At 41.1% G+C, this 22137-nt stretch overlaps 1 long non-coding RNA gene across 1 annotated transcript; it reads left to right on the top strand.

The window, feature by feature from the left end:
- Positions 1-4147: 4147 nt before the first annotated feature.
- On the top strand, positions 4148-21856 carry LOC106725675. Its single transcript, XR_001361605.1, has 3 exons — positions 4148-4181; positions 10772-10776; positions 21846-21856. It is a non-coding gene; the product is annotated as an uncharacterized LOC106725675 (long non-coding RNA).
- The last annotated feature ends 281 nt before the right edge of the window (positions 21857-22137 follow it).

Below are 22137 nucleotides of genomic sequence, written 5' to 3'. Positions count from 1 at the left end.
CTCATGCACATCCTTTCTACATCTCATTTTTGTCCTATTTCTTCCCTGATTTGGAGGAGGTAATAGTTGACAGGGGTGGCTAACACTCATTAAGAATTTATCATTTTTTAGGCACTGTGTTGTCAACTTAAATGCACTGTTTAACAATACTTGTATTTTACAGTTCAGGGAACAAAGGCATGGAAAATGACAGTGGGCTCTCAAGGAATAAGTGGCATAAAGTCAGAAAATAATCTATGTCCTTTTTTCCCCCTTCATTTCTAAACTTAATCTTAGAGTGTCTTGAACTGCTAAGGGCTTATTTCCCTAACCAGATTGTCAACTGCTAGACGGCAGGGGTCTTATTTTTATTTTATTTTTTATTGATTTCAGAGAGGAAGGGAGTGGGAGAGAGAGATAGAAACATCAATGATGAGAGGGAATCGTTGATTGGCTGCCTCTTGCACGCTCCCCACTGGGGATTGAGCCTGCAACCCGGGCATGTGTCCTTTATTGGAATCAAACCCGGGACCTTTTAGTCCGCAGACCGACACACTATCCACTGAGCCAAACCGGCTTGTGGCAGGGACCTTATTTTTAAGTCTGCATAGACTAGGCATTCCATAGTTACAGCCTTCTGTAAAAATAAAAAAGAAAATGTAAAATCTCAAAGAATTTTATAAATATTTAAACATTGGAAGATAGAAACGAATCCCAGGAAATTAGTTTCTCAAAATCACTATCTGAACACCCCAAACATTGGTTTTTGTGACCCAGGGCACAACCCACGGGTATGTGGAAATGCATAGGGGTGTTCTTAGGTTGTCAGGATGCTGGAAGCATCCTGGGTGGCAGACAGGGACAGCAACGTCCTGCACAGTGTGGTCCAGTCCCACCAAATTGCCAGACCTCCAGTCCCAGGAGTGCACCTGCTGAGAAGCAGCCCTGGCTTCGCAGTCTAGTGACAGAAAATGTGGGCCTCGAAGTCAGACTGCGTTCTGACCTAGATCCACCCTTTTCTCGCTGTGTGACTCTCATCACGTTTACTATGTGCTCTCTGCTCCTGGCACACAGCTAGTGCCCAAAACGTCAGCTTTTACCCGCTGGCCTCCAGAAAAGTGTCCCCCATGGCAAGGTATCATCTTTGAGGAGTGATAGGAACTACTAGACTAATAGTAACAGTGTAAGAACCAGAGTGTATTATGAAAGTGTTCCTCTGACTTCAATGTGCTTTAAATCTCCTGGAGATCTTAATAAAGGACAGGTTCTGATTTAGGACGGCTGGGGTGGGGCCTGAGAGTCTGCATTTCTGACAGGATCAAGATGCTGTGTCTGTGGGCCACGCGTGAGTGGTAAGATTCAGAAGTAACTTGGAGAAGCTCACTTAATAAACTAGACAAGCGAGCATTTATTGCGTGTTTGTTGAGACCTTAAATTATAGAGATGGAGGTAATGGAGGTTGAGGTTGGACATAAAGAGTATATAATTTGGTTTCTTCACAGAAGGAATTTCCATCTGCTTTAGAGAGAGAGAGAGAGAGAGAGAGAGAGAGAGAGAGAGAGAGAATTTTCCATGGATAACGATATTTTTCAGGGGGAAAATGCAGAGTAATATTTTCTATGTGTTTTTTTCTCAGTAAGAAGAAAAGGTCATTTTGAGTCCCCAAATAATTTTAGTGGATATATGGTAACTGAATAAAGGAAAAACTTGGCCACCATTCTTGGATGCAGGATGTAAGCCTTGCATATCTCAGAACTAGTGGGAGCCGTGTGTGTTTGAGTGTTTCTGTGTATGTGAGTGTGTGTGTTTGTGTTGTTGTATATGTGTATGTGTGGGCTGGGAAGTCTTTGCTTTTTTAAATATAGCTGGAGAAGGGGGATCTAATATTCCCCTCTCCCCAGCCACCTTCCCCCACTCCCCCTCGCCCGACCCCAGCTCTCAAGAAGATTAAAGCTCTAAGTTAAGGGGCAGGGGTTCCTAAGACTGGCTGACTGGGAACTTTGCATATTTTAGGCAGTGGAAGTTATTTGAATGTAGTCATTGAGAGAAGAGACTACTCATTATCCACTTAAAATACTTCCCGGCTGCAGAATGGTGTTGTAAGGAAGCCAAAGCAATTGGCTCTGATTTGGCCAGCTGATTTAGCAAGAAATTTTGCAAATGATGCAGTCCTTACAGATGGTGCTGTTGAGTTTGTTAGAATGTTTTAAAACACCGACACCCTTGACCGAGAACTTTCTAGCCTCTCAGAGCTACCTCCTGCTAATCCTAGACTATTTCCACTGGCAGTTGGAGACCAGGAACAGACCTTTCCTGGAACCTTATGATAATGACTTCCTTTAAAAAGCTCTTGCATCATAAAATAACTTGGTAGTGAACTTGGCCAAGGGGAACTCCTGGAACTTTCTGGGTGCCTTTCCTTATCTGTAAGTTGCCTGCATTATATTTAAAAATGGTTCTTAATTGGCTTTCTGGTCTTCTGCCTGGAGGTCAAGCAGGAGCCAGCACCTCCAGGAGGAATGATGAGTGTGCTCTGCCAGCGTGCAGTGTAATCCTGAGAGACTGTGCTGAGCGTCTATGCCCGAATGTGCAGAGAGAACAGCTGGAGGCGACGGCTTTCTCGGGAAAGTGGTTTCTAAATTTGCCTCTTAGAAGCTATCAGAAAGTTCAACATAATGTAGCATCTTCATGGGCCCAATTCTTGCTTAGATCTTTGCACAGGGACTAGTCTTGATCTTGGCTGTTGACCGCTCGCTGGTTTTGTTGGCTTCTATTTGACCTTGTATCCTTCTTCCTCAGTGCCCTTTGGGTTGAGCTTGTGCTTATTTTGGCTTTATGAAAGCAGCATCTCTGGATGCATGAATGAGGCAGATAAAATTCCCCAGGGTTACTGAACTGCCCTTCGTCTATTTTTAGCACTGCAGTGAATTTACCATAGCCCACAGCATAACTCAATCACTCTACGCCTGTGAGCAAATTCTGAGGTTTGTTTTTATATTTTAACCTTTTTCTGAGGCATTTGATATAGGCTAAGCATAAAGGCACATGATTCCATCATTGATTATTCAAGATATGCCATATTTAGATGTAAAGTACAGCATAGGGAATATAGTCAATAGTAGTCTAATAACTATGGATGGTGTCAGATGGGTACGAGATTTATCGGCATAATCACTTTGTAAGTTATGCTATGTCTAATCACTGGGGTGTACACCTGAAAATAATATAATAATGTGTGCCAACTATAATTAAAAACTAAAATAATGATAATTTTTTGATATAAAAACGATATACCATACTTAGAGTTCTGTAATCACCAAATTGTTGCTGTCAAATATACATTCAACTTTGGCTCTTAATTTTGTGCTGGAAGCTGCACAAAGCCTATTGTGTCCTGTGTGTGGCAACAAGGAAGTATCTAGTACTCACTAAGGGACTGCTGTCAACCAGTTTGTTCTGCCAGTCAATGGATCTTTCGTAAGAGAGCCCTTGGCTTGTAGCCTGAGCTGTTTGACCCTTGTATATTTTCCGTCTCTTCCATCCTTAGGGATTTTCCAGATGATGAGGATGTATCTTATTTACCACGATACCTCCCAGAATTTAGCATAGGTCCCTAAGCCTTTCTTTTTTTCCATTTATTTTATTTTTATTGTTGTCAGGGTTACAGATGTTTCCCATCCCCTCTTTACCCCCCTCAGCCCAACCTCTACTCCCCTCACCCAGTTCTTCACCACCCTATTGTCCATATTCTTTTTTATTTCTATTTTAAGTTTTTAATAAAAATTGTATATAAGATTACTTTACTCCTGCATCTTCTCAATTGGTTTTTCCTTGTATTTGCCCTTTTCCTTTCCTATTTGGAAAGATTTGGCTTTACGTTCAAGGCTTTTTTGGGGGGTCATTGTCCAGTCAGTCTAGTGATAGCACCTTGCTGGGGCAAGCCCATGTGAGCAGTTGTACCTTTAGCTTTCTCCCTCTGCACCTGTTCAGTGTAGATGCCATATTTCCTTCTGTGAACCCGACCACTTTGCTGCCTTCTGTAGTGTCCTCGCACAACCTGACCTTCATCATCCTGTAGGACGGGCATGGATCGAACACCGAGCTTCTGTCTCAGCTCTTTGGAAAGAGGAGGAGGCACATTGAAAGGTCTTTTATGGGTCTTGCTCTAGTCAGAAGTCACAAAGGGATTGAACTTCATTTTGGTCGCTGGTGCTTCTATGATGGCAGCAAAGGGGAAGAGCCTGAGTTAGAGGGAGGCATTCATTCATTCATTTGTTGATTGACTGATTCATTCAATAAACATTCATCAAGAAACACCTATAGTCCAGCTGGGAAGCCTAGAATGGGGTTCCCCCAGCGTTTGATTGGAACATATGCTTATCATCCACCATCTTTTACCCTGGGAACATGCTTCTCCGAGGTTGTCAGCTCTGTGCTCCTATCATATGTACCCCTTTCCTTTGCTCATGCAGTGACCTGCCTATGCAGCTGACCCCACCACTTCTACTAGTAAGTGGCCCCTCCCCGTTCTGAATACAACTAATTTCTGTTACTAATTTATTTCATTCAGGGTCAAACTGGAGATTTAGGAGATAGTTGTCCTATGATGTGACCTGTGATGGCTTTGTGATGTGTCCAATGGCTAGGCTGAACTACACACCCATGTATTCCCTTTCTAGTGTGTTACTAGAAAGTGGCCATGGTAGGCTACAAGAGTGATTCTCTTGCAAAAATTGGAGGATGGAAGGAAGGCAGCAGGCATTTTGTAGCACCTGCACACAAACACCCTTTCTTCCAATTGTTTAGCCAAGCACTATCCTAGGTGCTTCTGTGAAGGGATTTTGCAGATGTAATTAAAGTCCCTAATCAGTTGACTTTAAAGTAATCAAAAGGGAGATCATTCTAGGAGACTTAATCAGTGCAAAGCTCTTAAAAAGAGGGCTTAGACCCTTCACTCGTGTTGTTAATCTGCTGATTTGCCTCGTTGGTGTGAAGCAGCAGTTGTTCCTATAATTGTTTTCCTCTCCAACAGGATCTTCCTTCTATTTTACTGATTCTTGGGCCAAGTATGTGTATTCAGCTCCAGGACCGAGAGCCCAGGCTCCTGCAGCATACCCTTACCACCAAATTCATCCTTGTGGGGTCCTAGCTGCTTGTGATCTCCCTTTCCTGACTGCCTGCCCTGTGGATATCAGCCCTGCTTAGCCAGCTCCTGTAAGTGTGTAAGACAATTCCTTGTAATAAATAACCAGATAGATAAAAAACCTCCCACTGGTTCTGCTTCTCTGGTTGATCCCTGAGCAATGCATAAACTAGAGAAGCAATTGTTTGCTTTACATGTCATAAAGCAGCTTGAAATCTAGATGGCCACCAACATTCATTCATTTATTCATAACTGTGTGAGGGTTGGCAATACAGCAATAAACAAAGTAGACATGGACCCTGCCCTTAGACAGCTGATCTTCTAGCAGAAAAACAGATGTTAAACAATATTTACAAAGATAATAAGGTTAGCACAGAATTGGTCAAGGTGTAAGTGGGAGACCCTACCCAGTCTGAGGTGTGAGAGATGGGAAATAAGGGCCTGGGAGAAAGCATGGGAGAACATGAGAACAAAGGAAATAAGGTCAAACAGTTTTTAGAGAGTTGTTCTTCATGGTGGCAGAGGGAAGAGGCTGGAGAGGTAAGCCATAGAGGGCCCAAGATGATAATGCCTGACAAACATTTTTATTTAAAAATCTTCATACTTTGGAATCCTATATTTCTTTGTTATTTTATGATATGGCATGTGGTTCCATCTTGAGCCTTTTTTTAAAAAATATATTTTATTGATTTTTTACAGAGAGGAAGGGAGAGAGATAGAGAGTTAGAAACATCGATGAGAGAGAAACATTGACCAGCTGCCTCCTGCACATCTCCCACTGGGGATGTGCCCACAACCCAGGTACATGCCCTTGACCGGAATCGAACCTGGGACCTTTCAGTCCGAAGGCCGACGCTCTATCCACTGAGCCAAACCAGTTTCGGCTCATCTTGAGCCTTTAAAAATCCCATGGTGTTAGTGTGTTTGCTCCTACCACCGCTCTTATTTCTTTTCAGCTTCTTTCTACATCCTCTTGTATAACCCACAATGCTCTTTTAATTATGCAAGCATCAACTAGCTATTATCACACTATTTTTAACCCATTCTCCTGCCATATGCTTTGAATTCTCACAGCACACCTGTTGAGGGGAAAAGGAAACAAATCCTGAACTCCTCACATTAATTTGCCTGACAATTCCCTTGTGGCTTCTTGGAGGGTGGGCAGTTCACCTGGCCTCATTACTCCTGGCCTCCTGTCACCACCTGAGGTGCAGGGGAACTCAGTGCTTCCTTGGGCTATTAACCCTTCCTGCCTGCTAAGCACCCAATGCCCTAAGGATTTTCTTAATTAAGCAATTGAGCCACATGCTAGCCTTAAAAAGCGGGCTAGAGAGAATGTGGCAAAAACCAACCACAAATCTGCATTAGGGTGAACAGTGGGAACTTAAATTAAATTTTTGTCTTCCTTTGGTTTCTTTTATTTTTCAAAACGCACTGTTCAGGTCTCCCTGTAGCTGTCTTTGGGAAAGCAGCTAAGTACAGAGGAGTGAGATGAATTTTAGAACAGACTGATTTGGGTTGAAAGTCTGGTTCCAACCGTAGCCTAATTTTTTACTTGAAAAATAGGAATAGTAGTATCCACCCATCAAATGGCGTGTGCAAAGCAATTCGCTTAGTGTGAGGCACATATATGGGGCTCAGTGAATTTTGGGTATTAAGCATTATGATCTTGAAAAGGGTAACTTTTCTGGAGGGAGAGGGAGAAGGAGGAGATTTAGCTACATAACAATTTACTCAACAGTTTATTTTTACTCGTTGTGCCTGTTTTTATACTCGAGTAAGAAGCATCATTTGCTTTAAGAGCAGTTCCTGGTCTCTCAAGGCCCAAGTCAGGAGACATGATAGACTGGTTCATGGGTTGTGAGGATATTTGTACAACTTGTCCAGACCCGTTTAAAAGTGAATATATATACACACACATATATGAAATCATTATTTTGTACACCTTTAACATGTCAACTTTATCTCAATAAACTAGAAAAAAAAAACTAGCCTCACTGTGAAAAAAACAGTGAATTGGAGTGAAAAAAGTTTGGAAATAGTGGTGATGACTGCAAAACATTGTGAATGTAATTAATGCCACTGAATCGGACACTTAAAAGTGGTCCAAATGGTAAATTGTGTGTTATATACTAGTATGTTGTTCCCCCATAACAAAACACAAGTGAACTGGAGAACAGCCTAGTGGCTGTGTCTGAATAACCCCTCCTCCCACTCCCAAATGTAGGCTAGCTCAGTAATAACGTGACCCACTTATGAACCGAACTATACACGGAGTATTGATGCTAAGTGATTTCAGAACATGAGTTAGGAGGGTCCATATCTAAATCCCTCATTTTACAGAGGGGGTGTTGGAGACCCTGAAAGTGTGACTTACCCAGGAATACGCCGCATCCCCTGGGGACCGGGCCACAGCTATGGTGCTATGCCATGCTGACTCAGGGCGGCCTCTAGAGCAATCAAGGCCTCTGGGTGCTCACATGTGGCCTTTTCCTCCCATCTTTTCTCTGGAAGCCTAATCCTTGTCTCTAATAATCCAGATGCTCAGAGTTCTCAAATTGTTCAACCGAGGACTAGGGCATTGGGTTCCAGTCCTATCATCGTCCTCTCACAGCTGAGCCAGTGCAGATAGTCAGTGATACCGGACAATCCCAAGCTTCCGTCCTGCTGTCTGAACTTCAATCTCCAATCCTCATACAGGCCACACTTTTTTTGTTAGGGCCGTTGCATGTGCGGTTCTCTCTGCCACGAATATCCTTCTTCACGTTGATAATTCCTATTCACCCTTCAGGTCCAGGTGAAACATCCCTTTATCTAGAAAGCTTTCCACGCTCCCAGTCTATATTAGCTCAGCCTGTATGTTTTCTATACTTCTTTGTACCTCATTCCACTTGTAATTTACTTGTATTATGTCTGAGTTCCATGAATGAGGCTAGGGTCTTAGCCTGTCCTGTCCACCATTGTTTCCCAAGAACTTAGCATAGGGTCTGGCACATTTGTGTTCAATAAAGAAATAAAAAAAAATTAAAATCAACCCTGTCTTCTCATGAGGGGGAGAATGAAGGTAACGATATACCTTTATGTGTGTTAACAAGCAGGAGTGGCCAGCGGAAGTAGGGCAGACACTGCCTTTAATCCAAAGAGACTGACCCAGGCACTAGCTGATGTTCTAAGGAAATGTACGGGCAGAGTGGAGGGACCGAGCTTGATGTCCGCACCTGCAGTGCACACAGGTGAGAATGAAGCCTACATCAATCAGCAGAGGGGTATAGGTTTGACACAAGGGAATGCTTTCTGTTTTGATACTGAGGATTGTTAAAAATGGGTCGGAGTACCGAGGACGCCTTCCTTAGAGGCATCAGAAATCAGGCCAGAGTTCCATTTCAGCCGGTTATTTTAGGCTTACCACAGGTAGCGGGGTGGACTAGACAGCCTCTGGGGTCCAGTCGCTCCACTCCTCTGACCCATAATAAAACTCTAGACACTGTTGTGGCCAATAAACACACAAGCACACACGCAAATGGGAAATGCATGTAGCCGGTCCTGTGGCTGTAAATGCTGCCTAGTTCCTTTCCTACTGAACATTCTGAATCACCTTTTGTTTAGAAAAATGACCCCGGTCTTTAAATACCGCAAAGCTCTCTCTATAAAGAACTGATTCCATATTTCAAAGTGAGAACCGCAGTGCATACCAATTTAACTCTTATATTGACGTTCACCTAAAGAAAGTGGGGAATGCAAGCTAGGCAAGAGGGTTAGAAAAATAACCTGCTCCTCTGACTAATTCCCAGCATAAAAAGAAAGCGATCTGGACGCTGCTGTGTGTCTTATCCAGCAAAGAAGGACACTTTTCTCTTTCTCTGGTTTTAAAGTGAGGGAAGGGAATGGACTTGAATATGCAAATGGTTCTAATTTAATTAACTTTTATGACCACAGCTCCTTCGAGATAACCATGGGAGCCAATTAGATTCCATTAAAATTCAGTCATTTCCATGAAGCCTCAATGAGACACCCTTGTCTTCTCCAAGAAAACAAAACAGAAAAACATGCAAAGATCTAATCAGAACAACACAAAAGCATAAGTCATCGTCGTCGGTAGCAGCTCTGCTGTGTGGTCTCACCAGAAGTTGCTTCCTCAGTCCAGCTTGTCGCCTGAGCCAGGCGAGCAGTGTGAAATCATCCCAGGTCAGTCATGTCACTGCTAGCCCAGAGTGTATCAAAACTGAAGCTATGAAGAGGAAAGGCAATGATATTTCACACTTTGGGGCAAAAACTCAAGCCTCGGGTGGGTGAGTGAAGAATTGCCTTGACCTCAGGCCAGACATGCAGAGGAACTTATGCCACTTACTCCTTTGCTGCCCAGTTTTGTAATATTCTGTCCTTTTTCTTCTCCCCGATTACAAAGGTAATATATATTTATTATTAAAAAAAATGGAAACATACAGCACGGCTAAGAAGATGTTGCCCACATCAAGAAATAACTTGGAAGCTCTCTTCGATTTTGTTCCCTTCTTTCTCTTTTTCTAACACATTTTAGAGGCCTTTGTGTGTTTGGGGAGGGACAGAAATTGGTGGGGTAGGGAGGGTGCTATGAGTGTTAGGAATGGGGATATCATATTCTAGTTCCCTTTTTTTTTTAAAATCTATATACTATGCCACTCACTTCTTATCTCTAATGATATACAATTACATAGCTGCCAATGATTTCTAAATCCTGGCCCCTACATCATTGTCCATGGGCAGAAAACTGTATGGTGGGTCCACCCTGAAAGTGCCCCAAGATGGGTTTAAAAAAGAGAGCAATTGAGTTTCTGGGAGCTGTATTGCCTGCCAGTTCTAAAACATTTTTTAAAATTTTTATTCATTTTATTTTCAAATACTTATTTACCCTTTATTCTTAAAAATTTTTTTTTAAATTTATTTCAGAGAGGAAGAGACAGAGATAGAAACATCAATGATGAGAGAAAATCATCAATTGGCTGCCTCCTGCATGCCCCCTACTGGAACTGAACCTGGGACCCCTCAGTCCCCAGGGTGACGCTTTATCCACTGAGCCAAACCAGCCAGGGCAGTTCTAGAACATTTTAACCCTCCTATCAATATTCTGAAGTCAATTGTCCCAGTTGGGGCAGTTAAATATCTAATATTCATTTTTCCCTTCTCTCATTTGCTAACAGAACCCAATTTTGCTTGGGTTGTCAGTTTATCCAACTAAACACTCACTTTTCCAGCCTCCATCACTGCTTCGGTGGCTTTGTGATCCAGTTCTAGCTAACGGGATGTAAACAGAAGTCTTCTGGGGGCTTCTGAGAAGAATTTTTTCTTTCTTGATGAAATGGACACAGATAGCTGTAGTGAAGCTGTCAGCCTGCCTCCACTCCTTTCTGCCTTAGGTTTACATGTGATGATGAAGCTGCCTTGGCATAAAGATGATGGAGCTGCAGCAGTCACCTTGGAAACACAAAGCAAGGAACAAATGTGCTAAGAAAGGCAGAGCTGAAAGGTAGAAAGAGCCTGGGATCTCAATGGCGCTATTGAACAGCTAAACCATCCCCAGCAGCTGCCTACTCTGTTCTTCCAGGTATCTGAGAAAAAGAAACAATTTTTAAAGCTATTGTTAGGTGGGATTCAGTTACTTGCAGCTGTAAGACTAAGTCATATGCCACATTTATAGGATCTTTCTGTGGTGATATGGGGGTTTGAACTCACATATTCTGAATCTAATTTAGTAATCTGTATGGATGAAGGTGGGGAAAGTGATGACATGGCCTTAGATTCATATACATTGCTATATAATTTATTGCCCAAACTATAATAATTACACTAATACAGTGGGGCCTTGACTTGCGAGTGTCCCGACTAACGAGTTTTTCGAGATACGAGCCATCTCTCGGCCGATTTTTTTGCTTTGAGTTGCGAGCTAAAATTCGGGTTACGAGCCAGCTTCAGATACCCCACCGCTAGTTGGCGCAGCGAACGTCACAGTGAACGCCACAACATCAGCCCAGCATCACGTGTCTCACTCGTTCACTGTTGATTTGACATACGAGTAATTTGAGTTACGAGCTCCGTCACGGAATGAATTAAGCTTGTAAGTAAAGGCCCCACTGTATAGGAACCATAAATTGGGACAGACTCAGGCAAACCAGGATATATATTTGCCACCCACATAGCCCTTCATGAAATCACCCAGTGTCATCCCTCACTATTCATTTCTATTCATTAGGGCCACACCAGAGCACTCCCTATTCTCAGAGCACATGCATACCTCTGAACCGACTGCCTCCACTCCTGCTATCCCCTGTTCATCCTGTTTTCTCCTCATTCCTACTCCAGTTCTAGCGGAACTGTCATTTCCTCTCCCTACTCCTGTTGCTTTCACCTGCTCTCTTTCCAGGTTAATTGCTTTTTCACCAGGGTTTTGTAGCATTTTATACATATCTTTAATGCAGAGTTTATCACAGCAACCCACATAGAATCCATATATTATTCATTTAGGACTCTCTTACCTATATACGTGTCTGGCACATAGTAGGTGCTTAATAATCATTTAGTAAAATTTTATTTTGAATCTCACATCCACTCTTTCGTTAACACTCTCTGTAGGAGATGATAATAAATGGTGAAGATGTCAAGTAGGCTAAAAGAGGGAGGTAGTGTAGGAACACAGAAAATCCATAAACTGCATAATTGCTTTTTGAATTATACTGATTATTAGCTTAAATAGTACTTGCAGTAATTTCAAATTCTTCTCTTTCTTTTCACTTCTGAGTGACCAGAAGCTGCATTCATTGAGAATGAGTACTATCACCCATGGGATAGAGACTAAGAGTACTCAATGTTTGCATGTATTTTATAAAAGCTATTTCCCTGAGAAGTTCATAACTAAGTAATGAAAGTCAATCCCAGGCTACACTGAATATGCAGGGGGATTTTTCTCTCTCATGTACACACCTAACATTTACTAATATTCATGTGTGTTATCTATAAACCTTGCTAGGGGTTGGGGGGACAGAAACTGATGAAGGGCAATGTTCTCCATAAACTCTCATGAATGAAATTAAACTACAAGATATTAAAAGGAGCCCGGCCGGCATGGCTCAGTGGTTGAGCATCAACCTATGATGAACCAGGAGGTCATGTTTGATTCCCAGTCAGGGCACATGTCCAGGTTGTGACCTCAATCCCCAGTGTAGGGCATGCAGGAGGCAGCTGATCAATGATTCTCTCTCATCATTGATGTTTCTACCTCTCTCTCCCTCTCCCTTCCTCTCAGCAATTAATAAAAATATATTTTATAAAAAGATATTGAAGGGATAGTCTATGGGACTGAGATATATTTTTGTTGGAGGTCTATAGAGTTAATGGTAGGACACCATTAAACCCAGTAAATTATTATTAATTTTAATCCTGAAGTCTGAGATAGGGTAGAGAAAATGATAATGGCATGGGGTCTTTTCTATGGTGAGCCTTTAATTTGTCTCCTTCTAAATTAGAAGTCCCAGGAAACTTGGATCCAGTTCTGACTCTGGTCCTTCTTGGCAGTATGATTTGAAGTAGGTCATAACTTTCCTCTGGACTGTCTTCCTATTTAAGATGGGGCTGTAATAATGCTTATTTCACAAGGTTAAATGGCATAAGATATGTGAAAGGACTTTGTAGACTGGGTTGAAGTCTACCAATGGAAGTTAGGACTATTTTAGGCTGATTTGCAGGCAGTGGTGATGAGGAGAGTGGGAGAGAGGAACAGAATTGAGAACCATACTTAAGCCGCCCCCAGGCCTCCTCTGACTGAAACCCTGGTCTATTCTACAATAGCAAGTTAATAATACTACCCAATAAAGCAGTAGCATTTAAAAATTAGTCTGGGATGAGGCTGTGTTTGCCAGGGAGGGTTGGTTCTGTCATGGCATGCTTTAAACCTGTGGTTGGCAGTCAGTTTGTTGCTCGATTATTGCCTACATTGGAAAGGGTGAGCCTAAATTGGAACTCTCTTTCCTCTGTTTAAGCCGTTTCTGCTGAGTCCCATAGCGTTGATTATAGTTCTTGCACTCTGCCACTGGCTGTTTTATTCTTGACTCACCTCCAGACTCATAAATATCCCACAGAAAACACAGAGGTTTTAAATGTTGTCTATCTCTTAACCTTGTGCCTTCATGTGTCCCATGTAATAGCCAGGGCACAGACTCTTTCCTGCCTTATTGTCTCCAACCTATGCAGGAGCAAAACCCTGACAGACTTCCTTCAGATCTTTCAAAAGAAGCAGACAAGGTCCAATTGTGTGACCTTGGGCGGTTTCTTCTACTACAGAAAGAGGGATGATAATATCTAATGTGGAGACTGTTGTGAGCATGACCTATAATGTAAGAAAGAGCACCTGGTAATTGCAAATATCTCATAAATATAAGAGCTCTTTTTATTATTAGTAATAATAACATTAAAAATATTTATAATAAAGCAACATTTGAAATGAGCCCTGGGAAGATTAATTCATACTTAATAGGCAAGAGGCTATCCATTAATTAATATTCTCCATGTGCCCAGATAGAAGGAAGTCCCTGCCCTAGAATGAGAGACAAATGACAGCACACAAAAGTCTAAACAACAATGCAATATATGGAGGACATTTCAGTACATTGAAATGCTGTCAAAAAAGATTATCCAAGATGGAATGAGTGTTTTTTGTTTGTTTGTTTTTAGCTGAGTAGCTGCCTAGGTGTCACCTTATAATATACTGAAAGCAGTGTTACTTTCTATTATGTCATGACCATGTAGTATGACAATGAGATTGCATTGGAAGCAACCAGTGCCCTTAGGGAAGCTGGGTGGAAAGCTGCCACAACAGGGGAGGAAACAGAGCTATATGGAGGCTGGGGAGGGTAGGGGCAGCTGTTCCAAGACTGTTCTCTCTAGAGCAGTTGGTTGGGTCATCTTGTATACTTCATGCAGCTGTTTATCTTCTGTGTCCCTTGTCCTATACCCTGGCACTGGCTAGACTTATAGAAATGGAAACCTGATTTCCCCCTTATTCTTTTATTTATTTTTTTTAGGAACCAGAAAGAAAAGGTGTTAATCTAATAGCAAGGAAAGGAGGCCTCATGAGTGGTGAGAAACTGCGCTCTTCTGGCTTATTCGTAAGGCCTTTTTTTTTTTAAATTCTTATTGTTGAGAGTATCACAGATATCTCCCTTTTTTATTCCTATTGCTCTCCCCTACCCCAGGCCTTTGCAACCTTATTGTCTGTGTCCATAAGTAATGCATATATACATCTAAGATCTTTGGTTAATCTCTTACCACCCTGCCTCCCTCTTAGATTCATCAGTCTGTTCCATGTTCCCATGCCTCTGGTTCTATTTTATTCATCAGTTTATTCTGTTCATTAGATTATTTGCACATTTATTTTGATTTTTAGATTCAATTGTTGATAGCTATGTATTTATTGCCATTTTATTGTTCATATTTTTTTTATTTCTCCTTCTCCTTCTCTTTCCCCTTCTCCTCTTTCTCATTCTCATTCTTATTCTTATTCTTATTCTTATTCTTATTCTTATTCTTATTCTTATTCTAGAATACCCTTCAGCATTTCAGGTAATACTGGTTTGGTGGTGATGAACTCCTTTAGCCTTTTCTTGTCTGTGAAGCTCTTTATCTGACCTTCAATTTTAAATGATAGCTTTGTTGGGTAGAGTAATCTTGGTTGAAGGTTCTTGCTTTTCATCACTTTAAATACTTCTTGCCACTCCCTTCTGGCCTGCATAGTTTCTGTTGAGAAATCAGCTGACAGTCGAATGGGCACTCCCGTGTAGGTAACTAACTGCTTTTGTCTTGCTGCTTTTAAGATTCTCTCTTTGTCTTTTATCCTTGGCATTTTAACTATGATGTGTCTTGGGACTCTTTGGGTTCCTCTTATTTGGGACTCGCAGCACTTCCTGGACTTGTAAGTCTATTTTTTTCATCAGGTAGGAGTTTTCTGTCATTATTTCTTCAAATAGGTTTTCAATATCTTGCTCTCTCTCTTCTTCTTCTGGCACCCCTGCAATGTAAATGTTGGGACACTTGAAGTTGTCCCAGAGCCTCCTTACACTGTCTTCATATTTTTGAATTGTTTTTTCTTTTTGCTCTTCTGATTGGGTGTTTTTTGCTTCCTCATATTCCAAATCATTGATTTGATTCTAGGAATCCTCTACTCTACTGTTGAATCCCTGTAAATTATTCTTTATTTCAGTTAGTGTATGCTTAATTTCTGACTGGTCCTTTTTCATGTCTGAAATTCTCACTAAGATTCTTGTCTCACTAAGTCCCTTGAAGCTCTCATTAAGATCCTTGAGCAACCTTATAACCATTGGTTTGAATTCTGTATCTAGTAGTTTGCTTGCTTCCATTTCATTTAGTTCTTTTTCTGGAGATTTCTTCTGTTCTTTCTTTTGTGACATGTTTCTTTGTCTCTGCATTTTGGCTGCTTCCCTGTGTTTGTTTCTATGTATTATGGAGAGCTGCTATGTCTCCTGGAATTGGTAGAGTGGATTTGTGTAGTAGGTATCCTGTAGGGCCCAGTCACCTGTGCTAGGCACTCTAGGTGTGCCCCTATGTGGGCTGTGTGCATAGTCTGGTTGTAGTTGAGCCTTGATTTCTGTTGGCATCACTGGGAGGAATTGACCTCCAGGCCAATTGGCTGTGAGGACCAGCTGTGACTACAGTGAGAGAGCTGGCTTTGGTGCTCGCTGAGTCTGAATCTTGAGTGTGGTGCTTGTGGATATGTGGAGTTGTAATCTGGTATGATCTGAAGCTGTCCACTGGGTGCACTGGCTCTAGGGCCTCCAGGGAGGTGCAAAGTCAGCCATTGCCTGGGGCCACCTGGTAGGAGCTACAGAGGGATCTGCAGATGGTTATTTTCTATTTGTATTGGGCTTGGAAGTGCCCAGGCAAAGCCAAGTTGTGAAGCAAGGCATGCTGCTGCTAGGTCTTAGGCCTCTTATCAAGAGGTACAGGGCATGCTGACACCAGCTCCTGCTTATTTGAGAGATTTTAGGAATGTCTGAAGCCTGAGCCAGGACAGGCCATTCATATGGAAAAGTAGCTGCAAACAGCTTGGGCAGGTCTGAAAATGGATGGACCAGGTCTCAGGGAATCACTGGGGCTGAGCAAACAGTGTGAGCTAGGCTCATGGAAACTCAGATAAGGATGCCAGTCAGTTCTGTGGCAGGGGAGGTCCCAGCACAGGGAACGATGAACCCTGCAATCCTCTTTCCTCCTCCCCCTCTTTGATTCCTCCCCATATGTCCCTGGTTCCCCCAAAGCCAGCACCCCAGCACTGGAGCTCAGAGGGAGCAGGACTGTGTAAGTTCATGTGCCAGTTCTTTAAGAAGAACTGCCTGGGTCTCCAGCAGCCTCTGTATATCTCAACCACAATCCCTACTGGTTTTTACAGCCTGAAGTTATGGGGACTTTTCTTCCCAGCTCTGAAACCCTGAACTATGGGGCTGGTGTGGGACTGGGACCCCTTACACCTCATGGGAGGCCTCTGCATTGGAGATACTCCTCTCAATTAAAAAAATGCCACACTTGGATGTCAGACCAACCTGTTACGTGTCTCTGCCCCTCCCACCAGTCTTGATGTATTTCTTCTTTACTTCTACTGTTGTAGAATTTCCATTTAGCCAGATTTCATGTGGTTCTGAATGATGGTCGTTCTATATTTTAGTTGTAATTTTTATGTGGTTTTGGAAGGTGGCAAGTACCGATGTTTACCTACGCTGCCATCTTGGTTCTCCCTTTCCCCCCACCTCTTCTGAGGATATGTTTATTGATTTGAGAGAGAGAAACATCAATTGGCTGCCTCCCCAACCACGGATCAAACCTGAAATCTAGGTATGTGCCCTGACTGGGGATCCAACTTGCAACCTTTTATTGTACAGGATGATGCTCCAACCAACTGATCCATCTGGCTAGGGCAGGACTTGCATTTTGATGTTGCAAATTGTCTCCAGGGCTTTAAAAATATTAAAACAATGAAAAAGTAATAAAGTATTTTTAATAGTTTAAGATGGATAATATAGTTCCTCTGGTTAAAAAAAAATGTGATGTAATGGCAAATCGTTTTTCTTCATGAAGATTTTTTAAATGAAGCATGAACTAACAAAGACTGAATTGAGAACAAAAGTTGTTGTTGGATAATACATATTGAGATTTCATAGGCCATTGTAAATGGCTCAAAGAGCTATGAAGTGATATGAAAAATGAAAGCAAATTTACTATTAATTTTTATTAATCATAGTCTGAAATTATTTTATTTGTTTACTTGTTTATTGTCATTCTTCTCACTAGAATGGACACCAATGAGGGAGGGCAAGCACCATTTCTCTGTTTTCCATTATGTATCCTACCAGCTGTACAGCGATGGGCATATATTTGTGGAATGACAAATTCATAATCTAGCCCCGTCAACTGCTCAAAATTACTCTTGTCCTAAATTCAAGTACTATTATAAGTACTATTAAGTACTAATTATAAGTAGTAAAATGAGTTATCTAATGATTATTTGAAAAATGAACAAATCAAAACTCAGTCCTGACCTGAAATTGTATATATGATCATCACAAATATGTTCTTCATTAGATATAGATTAGGATAGCTCTATAATTTCAACATCTGTCATTTTAAAATAAATTATTCAACATGTTAGATTACTTGTAAATGACATCAATCAATTAGCACTGTAAGACTGAGTCTTGAAGGAATTTTTTAGAGACCAATTGGTAAAGCTTTAACTGTTCATATTCCCCAGAAAAGACTAAAGCGATTTGGGCTCTCACTAAGCTCCCTCCCTTCCCCCTCTATTGAAGAGTTAATTAGTGTGCACATTATTGGGGCTGCCAGACTTACGCAGAGGTAAGAGTTTGAACAAGAAGCATGGGACTGACGCAGCCCTTCCCCCGCCATTAGAGGAGTGAAGTCTGGCACATCCTGTTTTTTTTAATGGCACCAAATCAAAGACTACTTACTGCACGGACTGCTAAAGACTCATTTTTTTTATTCTTATAGAGAAGTCTCTGATGGGCCTTTACATATTAAACCAAATCATTGTCACTTATATCAGTTTTGCTCTTCATTTGCTTGATGTATTTCATCTGCATTGGGAGGAATTAAGAATTACTGTTTGATCTATTGTATTTATTGTCATACATTTATACTTTAGGTTTTACTGTTTAAAGACATTAAAGAACAATTAACATCCTGAATTGCCAAGGTGGTTAGTTCTACAGATATCTCTTAAAGTTTAGTAAAACAACAATTTAAAAAAAATCTCTGGATTAGGGTGCCAAGTTTGTCCTGGTTTGCCAGGGACTTTCCTGGTTTTAAAATGGAATATCTTGAATTTCTAGTTGTGTTGCTGAGAGAACCTTATCAGGATTTCTTGCAACCAGAGAATGCAATTGATTTGGAGTCCCAACACTGGATTTTTAAAAATATTATTTTCATTTGAGTACAATTGGTACATGATCTTATTTTGGTTATATTAGTTTCAGGTGAACAATATAGTGAGTCAACATTTTTATACTTTACACTGTGATCACCCCACTAATTCTAGTATTCATCTGTCACCATGTAAACTTATCACAATATTATTGACTATATTTCTCTTCTGCTTTTCAATCATCTCTCCACCCTCCCTTATAGTAACCATCTCTTTAATCCAGCGGTTCTCAGCCTGTGGGTCGCGACCCCTTTGGGGGTCGAACGACCCTTTCACAGGGGTCACCTAAGACCATCGGAAAACACATATATAATTACATATTGTTTTTGTGATTAATCACTATGCTTTAATTATGTTCAATTTGTAACAATGAAATTGGGGGTCACCACAACATGAGAAACTGTATTAAAGGGTCGTGGCATTAGGAAGGTTGAGAACCACTGCTTTAATCTCTGTTTTTATGAGCCTGTTTTTGTTTTCATTTGTTTTATTTAGTTTTAGGATTCCACATAGAAGTGGAATTTGTCTTTCTCTGCCTGACTTATTTAACTTAGCATAACCTCCAGATCCATACCTATTGTCGCAAATGGCAAAATTTTATTCATTTTTATTGCTGTGTAATTAATATTCCATTATATATATATGTAAAAGTAGTGAATATGAGAAACAGAATTTATTCTTGTATTATTTATCATATTTATTTGTATAAAAAAGTCAACAAACAACATATGTTAGTGAGATGTGAAGAAAAAGGAACCCTTGTGCACTGTTGGTGGGAATGCAAACTTGTGCAGTCCCTATGGAAAACTATATGGAGAGTCCCCAAAAAACCAGCATTGTATTTTAAAGGATAATAAATCCCCACCATAGCAAATAAACATGTCAATAGCAGCGAAAGCACACTTGTTTTAAGGAATTGCCTTGTGCATAGTTCTTTGAAGTACTACCCTTTGGAATCAGACCGGAATTAGACATTTGTGCCTTGCTCTTTTTTGGTTCCAGGAACACAGGGTCAAGTTATTCAGAAGCATTTGAAGTTGTTTAGAGAACTGTGAAGAATTTCACCAGACTAAACAAATTATACCTGACTTCAAGATTGATTCCCAAGGGGCTGCTGATGATAGTGTCCATATCAAAGGTAGCAGTGATGCTTTTGATAGAATGAATCATTGCTGCAAAGCAATCTTATATGAGAACCAGCTTCCCCTCCATGCAAATGGGAGTGATCTGTGCATTGGAAAAATGCTTCTATTGTTCTGCTGTGCTGGAGACATGAATGTTGAGGGAGGAGAGTGCTGGAAGCCACGATTGTCAGGGATTAAGGACATTGTGTCCATGGTTTGAGCACCCTACTCCTCTATTGTACTTGTTAATTCCTTGAACCTTTGACCTTGTCAGTTTGCTTTTCCAATCCTTTTTTTTTATGATTGACACCTAACTTATTCCTGGGGAGCGGAGGCAGCATGACATAGCAGAAAGAGCAAGGGTTCAGAGTCAGAATGATTGGGTTTAAATCCTGGCTCTGCCCAGCACTAACTATAAATGTAGGCAAGTCTCTTGACGTCTTTAAATCTCTGTTTATTATCTACTACATAGATTTAATGATTCTTTTTATGATTATTTTGAGAACTAAATAGAATGATATACATTCAAGTCCTTAGTAGGTAATGAAATCATACTAAAAAGGACAAACAAATCCACATGTTGTGATGATGTGTACACTACCCTTGGGTGCTCATATGCAACAGGTGGTCTTAAAAGGTTGCTGGTTTGGTAAATGTTGGGCTTGAAGTAAAGAAAATACTTTAAATTAAAAGTCGGAGGATATGGATTCTGCCCTGTGCTCCACCCTTAACTACTCTTGTCCTTTGGTTTCCAATGAGCTGAAGTGTGAAAATAGTGTCAAATGATTCCTAGAATCCCTTACACTTCTAAAATCCCATGAGTCTGTGAAGCTTGAAATATGTGAATCTGAGGTGTGTCTGTGTTCTAGATAAATCATGGTGCCATGTATGTCATTATATTTTACAGAAGACACCGTCCCACATCTTTGAGTTCGGCCTCAGGAAGAAGAGTGGTCTCTTGCAGCCTTACATACGATTCAATATGGCCTTGTACATTCTTTCCCCATTCCATAGCCATGGCTGTTTTGATTAGGAGTGGGAACCTATTACATGGTGGGCCTGTTAGATTCTCTTGCTGGACTCTTGGGAATAGAATATGGAAAGTCTAGATAATAGACAGTGATGCTGGACCTGGAAGATCACCTTATAGGTGTTTAGAGGCTCAGGGTAAATTTGTGGAAGCCATGATGGGGAATGTGAAAGCAGAGTGAAGGAAGACAATCTGGAGGTCGGTTTGATGGAAAGGGAGAGGCGGGGGAAGGGAACAGGAAGAGGGAAAGATGGAGGAAGTAACTTCTTTGGTCATTTTTCATTGCAATCACTCACAGGCCTTGCTATTCTTTTTTACAGTTGAGTTCTGTGAAATATCTCTGTATAGTTGACCATGGAACAATATGGGGGGTTAGGGGTCCCCAACCCCCTGCACAGTAGAAAAGCTGGGTATAACTACAGTCGGCCCTCTGCATCTGCAGATTCCCAACCGCAGACAGAAATATTGTATTCTCTTTCACTTAAAGCAGACTTGAATGGCTTTTCTGTTCCTTATGTCGTAAGACATATGGTGACACAGACTAGGAACTGGTAACATGGACTGGGAATTCCCCAACAGCAGGGATTTTGTCTTGTTCCCTTTTGGAACAAGCATTTGGCCCAGCATTCTGCACAAAGTAGGTGCTCAATGAATTTATACTGAAATGACATGAAAATCATATATTTGTGTATAAATAGCGTCCTTGATGGCATTTATATAAGAAGCATTAATTTTAATAGATGATTATGTTTCAGGAAGCATTCCCTGAATCCTCCTAATTGGGCAAGAAACATTTTTGAACGCCGTCTTCACTGTGTCTTAGGACCAATTCAGCTGTAAGCTCACTGTAGCTTTATTTTAAAATGGTGAAGACCTGGAGTGAGGTGGGGGTGGCTGGGAGGAGGAGGGTAAAGGGAGGGGGAATGGGAGACATCTATAATACTATCAACAATAAAAAATATATATTAAATTAAAAAATATCTGAAGCAAATAAAGCTAAGAATAAAGATTTTTATAAAGTGGGGAGGGGGTTGGTGGTGGCGAGGGGTTGTCTGTTGAACTTAATAGCCTAGGATTGCTTTACATACTGTGGAGATAAAAATTTATAGTTGTTCCACATAAGCAACTTGCAGTATAGTTGGGAAAAGACAAAAAAGAAAGAAAGAAAAAAGGAAGGAAGGAATAAATAAACAAAATATGGTGATTTGCAATGGATTTCAAATGGCTGGGAGAATAGAGGGTCAGCAAGGTCTACTTTATTTAGAGAAGGTGTTTGGAGTAACAGCAAGGTCGAGTTACTCCTTGGAGATTTGGCAAGGCAGAGAGGTGGGGAGGAGGAGGACCAAAGGCTAAGCAACGGCCTGGAGGCAGTAATGAGAGTTGTGCA

Source organism: Myotis brandtii, unplaced genomic scaffold (genome assembly GCF_000412655.1).
Source record: "Myotis brandtii unplaced genomic scaffold, ASM41265v1 scaffold1037, whole genome shotgun sequence".
Classification (NCBI taxonomy): domain Eukaryota; kingdom Metazoa; phylum Chordata; class Mammalia; order Chiroptera; family Vespertilionidae; genus Myotis; species Myotis brandtii.
The sequence above is the reverse complement of the archived record's forward strand: the minus strand, read 5'-3'. Positions and strand labels throughout refer to the sequence as shown.